The sequence below is a fragment of the Amborella trichopoda genome, chromosome 2, assembly GCF_054954075.1.
Source record: "Amborella trichopoda isolate Santa Cruz 75 chromosome 2, AtrichopodaSantaCruz75HAP2 v2.0, whole genome shotgun sequence".
Taxonomy (NCBI): Eukaryota; Viridiplantae; Streptophyta; class Magnoliopsida; order Amborellales; family Amborellaceae; genus Amborella; species Amborella trichopoda.
This window is the reverse complement of record NC_142337.1, coordinates 67,642,078-67,656,190: the sequence shown is the minus strand read 5'-3', so window position 1 is coordinate 67,656,190 and position 14,113 is coordinate 67,642,078.

Here is a 14,113-nt window from a genome sequence, read left to right as displayed (position 1 = left end):
ACTCAGGTCATTTGACTAATTGAATGTGGGTTGATTACCAAAATGGCTACAGTTGTTCAGAGTTACAAATCCAAAATAAGGGCAATTTGAACATTATTTAATAAAATTATCGAAGACATACCTATAAAATAAATTTTAAAAAGGAATTAACTAATTAGTAAATTGTTCAATTAACTGTCATTTATTGTTTGATGCAGTTTGACCATTCTAATAAAGAAAAAATTTATATATGGGTGAGGCCCTAAGCAATCAAATTAAGGCACAACTCAAAAATTTACTAGAAGAGATCGTTTTGATACTAAAAAAACCCTCAATTCGACCATCTTGACCTTCATGAGAGAAAATAGATTTCAAGTCTTGAAAATAGTATATCTTGTAATGTATTATCTAGATCATCAGTTTTAAAGATTTTCAAGTGTTTATGAATATTATCCTCGATCTACACTACTTTTGAATATTTAAATTTTATAATTAGAGATGAAAATAAGTTTTAAGCCAATAATTTTTTATACTAAAATAACGTATCTCGGTACTATTTGAAGGTGCACTTTACTTTGACGGTTTACAGCATCAGCCTTATACAAACCACGCCCTTTTAATAATATACTCCCTGTTTATATATGAAGATGCTTAGAAGTGCCCATGGGCGTTTTCCTATACAACTTCGCATATTTAACGGTTACAAAGATAGATTGTTAACAATGCACATATAGGCCCTCTTCATAAAGATCATTTGGATGTTGGTGTTGGATGGTGGTGACAGGGAGTTATCATGCGGGCTGCCTGCACGCTAACCGCATCATTTTTTTTTTGCAATTTTCTCCATGACAGCTTTTGCTTGGGTTATACATAGCCAAAAATTAACTTAACAAAATTTGGGTGACCCCAAAAAATTGAGGTAGGTAAGGGTGCTGAGGATTGATGCCTTGTATTATGAAGAAATAGATCTGTCAAGGTAGAGTCAAAGAGACGACTCTGGAGGGCCGTTAAATTAATTTTGGCTCTTTATATTTTGGTAATTTGTACGGGACGATATATATTGTTACGATGGGGGTTCTTTTATTGTTAAGAAAAAACAAAGATTTTTTTATAATTCAAAAGCAGAGAGAGGTGTGAGGAAGAGAACTATTGTAACCCTATTCTTCATTGTTAGTAAAGAAGCTCTCATCTCCCCGTGAACGTAGACACGTTGTCGAACCACGTATATCTTTGCGTTGTGGTTGGTTGTCTTTCTTTTGTGTTTGTTTCTTCTTTCTTGTTTTGTGGATTGCTTTTCGTTTCTAGAAAGGGTATGTGATAAACGTCTACAAGGAAAGTTTTCCATGTCCCTTGCCTTATATAACTTTGCCTTATATAACTTCTACATGTCCCCCTTTTTCTAGCGGTTGGATCTAAATGGATGGCTGAAATAGATTTAAAAGAAATTATCATAAATATACATTAGTTTCTGTCTAATTGGAAAAACACCATCAACTTTCATAAACCTTGTCTGCGTCTTTTTTTTTTTATCAAATTTGATATTTTTTATTCAAAATAACCTTCACTGTAGTTGTATTACCGTAATGACTACGACATTACAGTACTTTAAGTACCGTAATGATTAGGCTAAGCATTACGGTATTTTAAATACCGTAATGACCAGGCTAAGCATTACTGTACTTTAGAGTATCGTAATGTTTAGCTCGGTCATTATGGTACTTAAAGTACCGTAATTATTAGCCTGGTTATTATAGTACTTAAAGTACCATAATGCGGTAGTCATTACAGTAATACGACCATCGTAAATGCTATTTTGATAAAAAATATGCTAAAATTTAGGAAAAAGGGTGTGGACGAGGTTTATAAAAGTTGAGAGTTTTTTTTTCAATTAAGCAAAAATTAAAGTATATTTCTGATAATTTTCATAGATTTAATCATAATATTAGAAGTTAGTTTGTTTAAATTTGATGAGGCAATTTAATTTTAATTTATTCTCTATAAATTATATTGAGATAGGATTTGGCGTGTGCTCTCTCCTTGCAATGGCGCATCCAAAAATTAATAGAAAATATTTAAGATAAAACAAATGACCACATGTAACCTCCATGGGTATTTTGGTTATTTTACTTTATAAACATAGTTTTGTATACTTGTTTGGGTGTACCCTTTGAAATTGGGTTATGCCCTAAATTTCATTTGAAGATGAGATACTGACGGAATAAAAACTAAAGAGAAATTTATCAAAGTTCCATAATATTTGAACTATGGACCATTTTACCTATTTGTAGCTATTTCAATTCAAGACTGTGTGTGTTTATGGATATTTTGACAAAGACAAGGGTACTAACCACTATAACAATAGGGTTTACATACAACGAGACCATTTACCTTTGGTGCAAGGAGGTCACAATTACTTACAACCATCCGATATAAAATTTAGTAGCTTAGGTGTGTTGTAAGGTTCGAAAAACTTTCTTTTGAAGTTTGAACTTCATCAATGGAATAAATATAACCATCCAATGTCACATCCAACGGTCAAGATTAATTGTAACTAGCTTGTCGGTAAATGATCCCATTATATACTTTCCCATAAAGATAAATAAATCTAAAACCAACTAGTGTCCATCGAGCGGCGAGGTATACGAGTAAGGTAAATAAAGCGAATCCCTTTTATGGGGTATACAAGTAAGGCACATGAAAAAGGAAAAGGAAAAGTACTTTCTGGCTGCTGGGATTCTTTAGGGCTTCTTTACCTGAATTAAGGTCATGTTGCAAATTTTATACGGAGGTCCCTATTTTTCAATTATTATTTTTTTGGTTCTAATTTTGCAACATCGAACCAAGTTTTTTTCTTTATTCTTTTAATTTCATAGAATTATAGAGGTATCTAATGATCCAGATGTCGAACAACCAACCCACTTTTGGGTCGATTTATCGTTCTATTTAGATGTTATGGGGAATAAAAAATCGAGTTTATAAGGTGCACCCCTTAGGGAGGGCCTATGAGCTTTGTGTAGATAATATGTTGTAAAATGCATTATTTATGAAACACGGAGTGGCGCACCCCCAGAGCCTATGAGCCTAAGGCGGTATGGCTGGGTCTCTTACACGATACGGCCAAAAGGGAGAAATGCCAAACTTGCCATGGATGTCGTAATGAGGAGAGCATTATGCTCAGCGTGTGAAAGAGCATTATGAGGACATACTATCATTCCAGTACGGGGTAGTAGAGTCCTCAGGTACAAAGAAGAAGTGGGAGGAAGTGATGGTGATGGACGGGCTGTTCGTGATGCACAGAGCCACCCTCGAGGATGAATTGGGGTAAGAGGAAGAGGAGTCGGTGTTTGGGGGCCGTCAATCTCCGGCAGGTAGTTAGGGATATAATTTTTTTGGAGAACCAAATCCCCATGGTGGTCTTGGAGGCTCTCTGGTCTCCTGAATTGTATCCCAGAGAGGGGGAGGTAAGCTTTGGGGAGCTGCTTCTCCTATTCCTCAATCTCATACTCCATACCCCATGAGTCACATGACCAATACGTCTCCTCTATGCGCATCCATCTCTTCGAGGCCCTGTACTTCAAGCATTGTGCTGAGCTTCAAATGGAAGGTGGTCTCTTCGACATCGCTCATGTCCTCTATCATGACGAGCCTACGCAGGGTGTTCGAGAAAAGGCACCCAGATGCTGATCCTCTGGCCAACATCGCTTTCAACCGCATCCCTCCCGACTGTCTCAGAGTTACACCGACCGAGCGGGGATCATTAACCTGGAAGGGAGCCGAACAGGCTTCCTCAGTATCGAGTTGTTTCGGGAGCACACAAGCCGTCATGGTACTCTGGTCATTCCGTGCATGCTCCTCAACAATTTCACCTGCGATTTGCTGCTCAACATGTTGCAGCTCGAGAGAGGGGTCGCATGGTTTTCGTTCTCAATGGCAGCATCGTTTATGATGGTGATGCGCGACCTGGTGGGTAGGGAGGAGGATGCCATGCTCGATGGGCATCCTCAGAAACGAGCTCAATACCGAACGTTATGTGGTGAGCCAGTTTTCGATTATGGGATTACCCGCAACCGCATGGAACGTTATTACCACATCCGGCGTCAGGTCAACGTCTTCTCCTTCCTCGTTATACTACTCACCCTTATCCAGACTCTCTACGCGCTGCTTCAGTTTCACATCGGGTAATCACTATCATTGTACTGTACCCATATTTTCTATTACCCTTTAATACTGCTGCTTTAAAAATCGAACCAGTCGCCCACCGTTCCAAATCCAGCCTCCGAGTCGTACACTCGGCCAAAGAAGCCAAAAAAATAAAATAAAAAATAAAATAGGTCTTAAAATTTTAAATAAAATACCAAATCCTCCCCTTATAAGTCAGTCCACCCACCTTTTTTTTTTTTCAAAATTGCCCTTTGATCTTTTATATATATATTATTTTTATTTTTTTTAAATTGTCATTCCGTCAATCCGAATTTTGATTTTTTTTTTTTTTTTGTTTTCGTTAATAGGGAAGTGCCTTAAAGCTTGGGCTCTGTCTTACTAATAAAAAACTTAAAAAAAGGATTAAAATTCGAGTTGACAAAAGGGTAATTTTAAAAATAAAAAAAATAAAATTTTAAAAAAATATAAAAAAAATGGACTGACTAACTTTCTTTGTAATTTCCACATATAAATGGAGCATTTCATATTTTACTCTGTATGTAAATCACTAAAAAAAATAAATAAATAAAGAAAAAATATATAAAGGGGCATATACACTTACCAAATCATCAAGAGGACGAAATTAGGCAAATTAATATTAGATAGTTTGTTTTTTAATTTTCAATTCACTTAGGTACTTCCTTACAAAATTTCTTTAAATTTTTCTTATTAATAGTTGGGGAGAAAGGTTTCTATGCTTTCCCAACAGCATAGAAGCTCTATCCTCCCCCTACCATCCAGCCATCCAATTTTGATCAAGAGAGCCACTTACTGTTTGATCTTGATCTAACGTCTCAAAGTATTTTATTTTTATTCTTTTATACAAATTGTATGAATGTGAAATTTGGTACGTGTTATCTTCTCATTGGGGTGCACCTATAAAAAATATTAAGAATAATTTTTTGATAAAACATAATGACCAAAATACCCCTTGAATTTTTTAGGGGTATTTTGGATATGTTATTTTATTGGAAGTATTTTTTTTTTATAGTTTTCGCTAGTGTGAGTTTTATAGAGGAATGGACATCCAAAATTTGGTGTCAAAATAATTTATAGAAAAAAATTAAAAATAAAATAGTGTAGAGATGTGACATTATGATTGGGATAATCTTCGCCTTCCATTCAGAACGGACGGTTAGATAAAGGGGAGGATAGAACTTCTATGATATAAGTGAAGTATAGAAAGCTTGCCCAACCTCTAAACAAACATTGCTAGGTTGTAAGGGAAGCATAGAAAGCTTGCCCAACTTCTAAACAAACAACGATATTTAGATGATTTTACCCGCGTTAAACAAACAAGGGTACTTTTGCAATATGGTTCTAGCCTATAAACTGGTTTGGGCCCCGATGTATGGGTCAAAATCAATGGTTTAAAAAACGGATCGGTGACCCGGATCGGGCTTCCAAAAAACCGATCCGGATCGGCGAATCGGCGATCCGGATCAAGAATCGAGTGAATATATCAGAATAAAGCTTAAAAAAAATCCGAAAAAAATTATTAAAATTCATTATAAATATTGTTTTTTAGGAATTCAATAAGAAATGATGGTACTCCATTAAGAATTTTCATGTTTTTGAATGAATATGCGAATATTGATATGTTCTTTCCCTGCATGAACCGCCATTCAGCATTTAATTTACATCACACAAAAGGATAAACATATAATTATCATGGAATAAGTATATCAACATTCATGGACTACAATAAAGCATAAAATTAGTAACATATCTAAAAATAAAATGATAGATGACGTTATTGTTCTTCTTGGTCACGTTAGTGTCATTGATTGAATTCGTTTAACAATTCATTGATTCGATCTAAAAACGAATCATCGATATTAGCAGGCGTCTAACTATTTCCAAATCCCTGAGCGTTAGTGTTTTATTGTGTTCCCAATCTAAACTCCCCGAAGATTGTCCATCCTTCATGCTCACCTGCACTGTCGTGCTCATCCCTACACTGTTGCTGTTGGGTTAAAAAAAATATTCTCTTTGAATAATATGGATTAAAAAAATAAAAACAAATTTTCAAAAAAATCGATCATGGATTAAAAAATCACAAATTTTCAAAAAATTCTATCATGGATTACAAAAAAAAAATCGATCATGGATTAAAAAAAAAAAATCACAAATTTTCAAAAAATTCTATCATGGATTACAAAAAAAAATTCGATCATGGATTAAAAAAAAAAATCACAAATTTTCAAAAAATTCAATCATGGATTACAAAAATTCGATCATGGATTACATAAAATTCGATCATGGATTACATAAAATTCGATCATGGATTACAAAAAAAAACAAACAAAAAAAAACAAAAAATTCAATCGTGGATTACAAAAAAAGAAAAAAACAATTCGATCATGGATTACAAAAAATTAAATCATGGATTACAAAAAACTCTATTATGGGTTACAAAAAAAGCAAAAAACAAAAAATTCGATCATGGATTACAAAAAAAAAAACAAACATTTCAATCATGGATTACAAAAAAAAAACAAACATTTCGATCATGTATTACAAAACATTCGATCATGGATTACAAAAAATTCTATTATGGGTTACAAAAAAAAAAAAAAAAACAAAAAATTCGATCATGGATTACAAGAAAAAAAAACAAACATTTCGATCATGGATTACAAAAAATTCGATCATGGATTAAAAAAATTCTATCATGGGTTACAAAAAAAAAAACAACAAAAAATTCGATCATGGATTACAAAAAAAAAAAACAATTCGATCATGGATTACAAAAAAATCGATCAAGTATTACAAAAAAATCTATCATGGATTACAAACAAACCAAAAAAAAAAAAAACTTACGGGACTCACCGATTCACGGTACGAACTCGCCGATTCCGTACAGTGAATCGGCGAGTCACTGTACAGAATCGTCCGGTTCTCTCTAGAACCGGACGATTCCCGTTTTTTTGCCTATTCGATTCGTCCATGGCGATTCCCGAGTCGAACCGGCTCGACGTTTTTTTAAACACCGGTCAAAACACAAAAATGCTCGTACTTATTGGGGATTTTCAATTTTGTATATGGGTAATTTGGTTATTTTTGGGATACTTTTTAAGGAGTTGCAAAATTTGAAAAGTAAATCTCCTGTTAATTGAGATGCTTTTACTCATTGAGTGATTTTACCACAAGGTTAGGGTCCCTGGAATGATTATTTTCTTTTAAGAGGCCGTTTGGATAGTTTGGATCGGAGGAAATTAAAAATCTTAAATATTTGAAATCCAAAAAAATCTATGAATTTTCAATATCAATGATTTTTTATCATGGATTCCTCAAATCTCTTGTTTGGATAAACTATATGAAATTTATGGATTCCTTGCAATCACTTCTATGTCTATTTTTTGGTAACAAAACTTGATACAATTTTTCTATCTAAATTTTTTATATATTTTCTCTCTAAAACTCAAAATTTGGGATAACACATTTATAAAATTTTTGATATAGTTTCTCTCTAAAATTTGAGATGGTTTGTCTCTCTAAAATTTAAAATACTTTCTATCCAAAATTTTAAATTTGAAATTGTATATTTTAAAATTTTGAGATAATTTCTCTCTCAAAAATTTTTAGGTGCTTTACTCTCTCTAAAATTTAATATAGTTTCTCTTTCAAAAATTTTAAGATACTCTCTCTCTAAAACTTATCAAGATTGTTCCCCTCTTCAATAATTTTGAGATAGTTTCTCTTCAAACAATTTTAAATAGTTTATCTCTCTAAAATATGATATAATTTTTCTCTCAAATTTTAATATACTTTCTCTTTCTAAAAGCTAAAATTTGAGATAATTTCTCTATAAAATTTTTCGATAGTTTCTTTTTGTAAAATTTTTTATGTACTTTCTCTCAATAAATTTTATATAATTACTCTTTTCAATTTTAAGATGCTTCCCTCTATCTAAAACTTCAAGTTTGAGATAATCTCTCTCTCTAAAATTTTGAAATAATTTCTTTTTAAAATTTGATAAAATGTCTTTCTAAACTTTGATATACTTTCTCACTCTAAAATTTAAAATTTGAGATACTTTCTCTCCCTAAAACTTAAACTTTGAGATAATTTCTCTCTAAATTTTTTTGAGATAGTTTATCTCTCTAAAAATTTCATGTACTTTCTCTATTTAAAAGTTGATATAGTTTATCTCTCGAAAATTTTAATATACTTTTTCTCTCTAAAACATAAATTTTACGATAGTTTTTCTCTTAAAAAATTTGAGATAGTTTCTCTCTCTAAAATTTTTTAGGTAGTTTCTCTCTTTAAAATTTGATATAATTTTTATTTCTAAAATTTTATTATATTTTATCTTTCTAAAATTCAAAATTCTAGATAGTTTCTCTCTAAACTTCAAAATTTGAAATAGTTTCTCTCTCTAAATTTTTTTTACCATTTCTATTTCTAAAATTTATAATAGTTTCTCTCTAATACTCTCACTCCACAATTTTAAGAATACTTTCTCTCTCTACAACTTAAGATTTGATATAGTTTCTCTATCTAAATTTTTTTGAGATAGTTCCTATTTCTAAAACTTTTTAGGTAATCTCTCTAAAATTCGATATAGTTTCTCTCTAAAAATTAATATATTAGATTGTTTCTCTCTCTAAAAATTTAAAATTGTTTTTCTCTCTAAAAATTTGCATGTGCTTTCTCTCTTTAAAATATGATAGTTTCTCTCTAAAACTTAAATTTTGAGATAGTTCTCTCTCTTTCTCTAAAATTTTGAGATAGTTCATTTCTCTAAAAAAAAATTTGGTACTCTCTCTCTAAAATTTTAACATACTTTCTCTCTCTAAAATTTTAACATCCTTTTTCTCTCTAAAAGTTTAAGTTTGATATAGTTTTTCTCTCTAAAATTTTGAGATAGTTCATCTCTCTAAAAAATTTGGTACTTTTTCTCTCTAAAATTTTAACATACATTCTCTCTTTAAAATTTTAACATAATTTCTCTCTCTAAAAGTTAAAATTTGAAATAGTTTTTCTCTCTAAAAATTTAGAGATATTTTCTCTCTTTAAAAAATTTAGATACTTTCTCTCTCTAAAATTTTCATATCTACCGAATGTTCCCTATGTTTCGGGTCGAAGGAGCCAATGAGTGAAATTTATGGGCCTCGGAAATGCAAAAAAACAGGTTTTGGTGTAGAGATAAAATCAAGAAAAAGTAAGACTTATTTTCATGATTTTGATTTTCCTGATTTTACATATCCTAGTCATTAAACAATCCTAATGATGGATTTTGACAAGATCCAACGTACTAGGAATTCATGACTTAAGCACAATGCATGGGTCAGACCGAATAGGAACTAGAATATGCATCCTAGCGGTTGTGGATTCCAATTTTTTGGGGTAAGTAGTTGTGGATTCCAATTGGAATGGAAATATTGATAACTCATTTCCAATCTTAAACATGACAAAGATGAGTCTATATTTTTCGTTTTTTTGTTTTTTTTTTTAATCACCTTTTGATGGCGTGAGATCGACGATCTAGCTTTAATTTCAATCAAAAGATGTAATTTCTATATAACCTTGGCTTTAAAGGTGTTTCCAATGCACCGTTAGCTGCAATGGACACTATAAACTATTGCAATAAAAAATGTTGTTCCGGCACTAAAAAATCCTCCAAAAGATTGTCACAACCACTAGTTGTATGGATATGAAGCGAAAAAAGATTTCACGTTTGAAAAGTAGTGGATCTTATGATAAACTATCTGACCCATCCATTTTCAATATTTTTAGGTGTTTATATTTATGCTCGATCAGCAGAAGCTTTAAACTTTATAATTATGGCAGAAAATAGATTTCGAGCTATCACTTCGATTTCCAGCACCGAAACATCTTGCAGCGCGATTTGCCCTACTTTGGATTGTTTAAGATTGGAACCTCACCCTATTATTAATGAATAAATTGCCAATCCGTAAGGCCATGGTCCGGTGTGTAAATGGGTCAAGCCAGAACTAAGTATATGTATTAAAAAAGTAAAAAACTTCCAATAATATATAAATATACGTATTATATGCAATATATCAAACCGGCTCACCCAGACCCGATTTGATTGGTGCAAGATAGACACAGACCCAAACCCAGACCCAGACCTGAAAAAGGATCACGTCCAAGTCGAATGAACCCAGATCCAAACCCTCGGGTACACTAACCGGACCCAAACCTTGACTCGGCCCGAGGTCGGCAACAAATCGTCCCAACCGGATTGCCGCTGCTAATATCCATTAGCGGAACACACATCTACAACTGTATAGTTTTTCCAAGGATCATCTTCCACTACACTAAACAATGCTTGAGATTGGTTTTGGCAACAGCAGGCACTGAGTTGTGCCTGAAGGAATTTTGGAGCTCGAGGAAGCTGATCAATATCAAAGCGAATTCTACAAGGGCAGCACCTCAATACAATTCCAAGATTATCATATGATAGCTTTTAAGTTCCCCACCGAATGGATTGAATACCCAGTTCTTTACTGCCTTGTATTTGATTGAATGTCAACTTTGGGGTTGCAATGTAATGCTTTAATTCCTACTATTGTAATTCGATGCTGTTTCAGCTTTCCTTTAATTAAAGCTTTTAACATTGTCAAAAAAATTTTGAAATGTTTTGAAATAACAGGAAGAGAGAGAAATGCCTCTCTCTCTCTCTCATGCAAATCACTTTCGAGGACACTTATATAACATAGAGTCATAAAAAATTTTCCTAGGTGGCAAAAAAAACGTCCCATCGCCCTCCAAGAGGAGGACCATCAGGGCCCTCTCCCATTCTTGATTTCAGCATATCTTTAGAACCTGTTTGCTTGCTGATGCGCCTGTAGGAGTACCAAAAAAGTGCATGTTTATTCTCTATTTCGGGAGGAGAGGATTTTGATGGATTTTTTTTTGGGTAGGTCAATGGGAGAGAAGGCCCTACTCGATTTTCATTAATAGAAAAGGGATAACACATTATTATACAATCTTATAATAGGGCTGTTGTACGAAGAGAGAAAGTCAGGAGGGCGACTACGCCAAATAGTGGCTCCTGTATAAACCGATCCTTTTTTAGAAGAGCATCGGCTACCATATTCGCCTCACGAAAAACACGAGCAATAGATTATCTGTGATGTGATAACCTTGCATGATAGTTATCAACTATCGTTTCTAATCTCCAAGAGACACGACATTGATTTTTAATGCCATCTACTAGTAGAGACGAGTCACGTACTATCAGTATCAGGAAGCAGCCCTTTTGAATATAATGGCATCTACTAGTAGAGATGAGTCACTTTCTATCGGTATCGGGAAATAGAATAGCTAAAATAATGCCTCCGCTTGAAATTCTGCAAAGAATTTAATGGATTTTATTGCTTAAGATTACAATTTTCCATGACTGTTCACAAAGATAAGCAAGCAAAAACGAGGATAATTTTGGGAAAAAATGTGTGTTGATCAATCTTCTTTGTAATTTTGGGCTATAAACAGAGCATTTTGTATTTTCCCAAATTTTTAAGGGCCGTATGTAAATAACTCTTACCTAAAATACAAAATACTTCGTTTATAGGTGAAAATTACAAGGAACCTCAGTCAACCCTCTTTTGTTTTTAATTTTCTAGAATTGTGCATCTGCTCGAGGAAGTCATCTTAGGACTGTATTTTCGATTTTTTTTTTTTTTAAAAAATTATTTTTAGTTTTTTCGTTAGTAGGGCATGCTCAAGCAGCCCCACGTTCGAATCCTCAGACCTCCTTTTGGTTCCTGAGCTTCTAAGGTCCCCATAATCGGACCAATCTTTCTTTCTTATTTTTTGAGAAAACCAGCGGTACGAGATTGCCATCCTCGGACCGTGTTATATATCTTGTTTTTTTAAAAAACCAACGATCAGAGAATGGGAACCTCCGATCGCTTTCTAGATTGAGAAAAAATCAATTCTAGGCCGGACTGTGGTCGCCATCCTCGGACCGCACTTTATTTCTTACATTTTGAAAAAAACAGTGGTTTGACGTTGGGGTGCCCGGACCTCTCAGCATCAGTCTAAGGATTCTAACCTCGAATCACCTGGGCACTGCCCCTAAGGCTTGGGGCATTACGTTCTTAACGAAAAACTTTAAAACCAAAATTTAAAATACGGTCCATCCTCATACCGAGGGGCCATTTATAAAAAAAAAAGAGTTCAAGTTGAATGACCTTCCTTGTAATTTCCGCTCTACATGGAGCATTCCATATTAAGGTATAGTTTTCAAATCTGTACGTAAATCACTCTATTTTCTATTACCGTTTAATACTGCTTTAAAAATCGAACCAGACACCCACCCTTTCCAAATCGGAGTCAGAGACTCAGCCATTTAAAAAACAAGGAAAAGAAGCCAAAAAACAATTGTAAATAAAAGAAAAGCATATAAGGAGCCAGAAACACTTACCAAATCATCAAGAGGACCAAAATATGCAAACTAATATTAGATATTTTGCCTTTTAATTTCAATTCACTTAGGTACCTCCCCACTTTTTTTATTAATAGTTGGACCTCTAAATAAATAAGGGTATTTAAACAAGGGTATTTAAATAATTTAAACAAGTGTGGGTACTTTTACAATTTGGTTTTATCCCATAAACTGGTTTGGGCCTGATAGATGGTCTACTTTTATAAACTTTCACAAAAATGCTCCAACTTATTGGGGATTCCCAATCTTGTATATAGGTAATTTGGTTACTTTTGGGATACTTTTTAACGAGGTACAACCTTTTCATGTTATTTGAGATGCTTTGACTCATTCAATGATTTTACGAAAGGTTATGACCCCTCAAAATGATTATTTTCCTTTAAAATTTTATGAATGCAAGGGTATTTTGTAGTTACATGCTCTATCTCAAACATGAGACTTAACTATTCCCTAGATCGCCCAATGTCTTCAATGGATGGTGAGGAGCGTCATTCCTCCCCTCATATCTATGTATGAGAAATTTAGGGGCTTTGAGCATTTGTGTGGACTTTGAGGGAGGAGGAATGACACTCCTCGACCATCAATTTCCAACATCGTATGATCAAGAGGTGGTTCTATTTTGTGTAGAAAATCTAAAATTTATTAATAAATATTTGCTTGGAAAAGCATATACAATGAGATCATTTACCTTTGGTTCAAGATAGTCACAGTTAATTTTGACCATTGGATGTGAAATTAGGTGCCTGCATTTATTCCATTGACTAAACTCAAAGTAAAAAAACAATGTTCTCAAACTTTTTGACACACCCAAACTATCATATTTCATATATAGTTATAAGTAATTTGACCTCTTTGTAGCAAAGGCAAATGGTCTCATTTTATACAATCTCTATTTTCTTAGGGCTTGTTTATAGACCTACTTTAAGCTGTTGGACTTCAAACTAGGCCTCATTTTTCTTTTCTTTTTTTGAACTGCAAACAAGGGCACAATTTTTTATTCACAAGGGTTAGAATATAGAAGTACTAAAAACAAAAGAGAAATGGGTGTGGTGTGTATAAGGTTGTAACTTTAAATAATCAAATGAAGACCCACATTCAAATTTTGTTATAAATCTAATTTTGGTGTAAAAAATTCTTAAGATGGCGTTAGAATCTATTTTCATCTTTTTATAAAGCTTTAAACTTAAAAAATGATTCAAATCAAGTAGATCTATAAACACATGAAAATCTTGAAAATCAACTGTTCGGATAATGTGTTGTAAGATACATAATTTTTGGGACTCAAAAACAAATTTTCTTTTTATATTTGTGCATCACGATGTCGTGATGATCAATTAGACGGCTTTCCAACCTCAAGACAACCTTTTATAATGGTTTTTGAGGTGCACCTTAAGTTTCAACATTTTATAATGGTTTTTATAATGGTTTGGCAGTTACGACGTCCGTATGCGAAAGATAAATAATCTTATAGCAAATAAAAGCAATTTATTAGACACAAAATGAAAAATAATACCA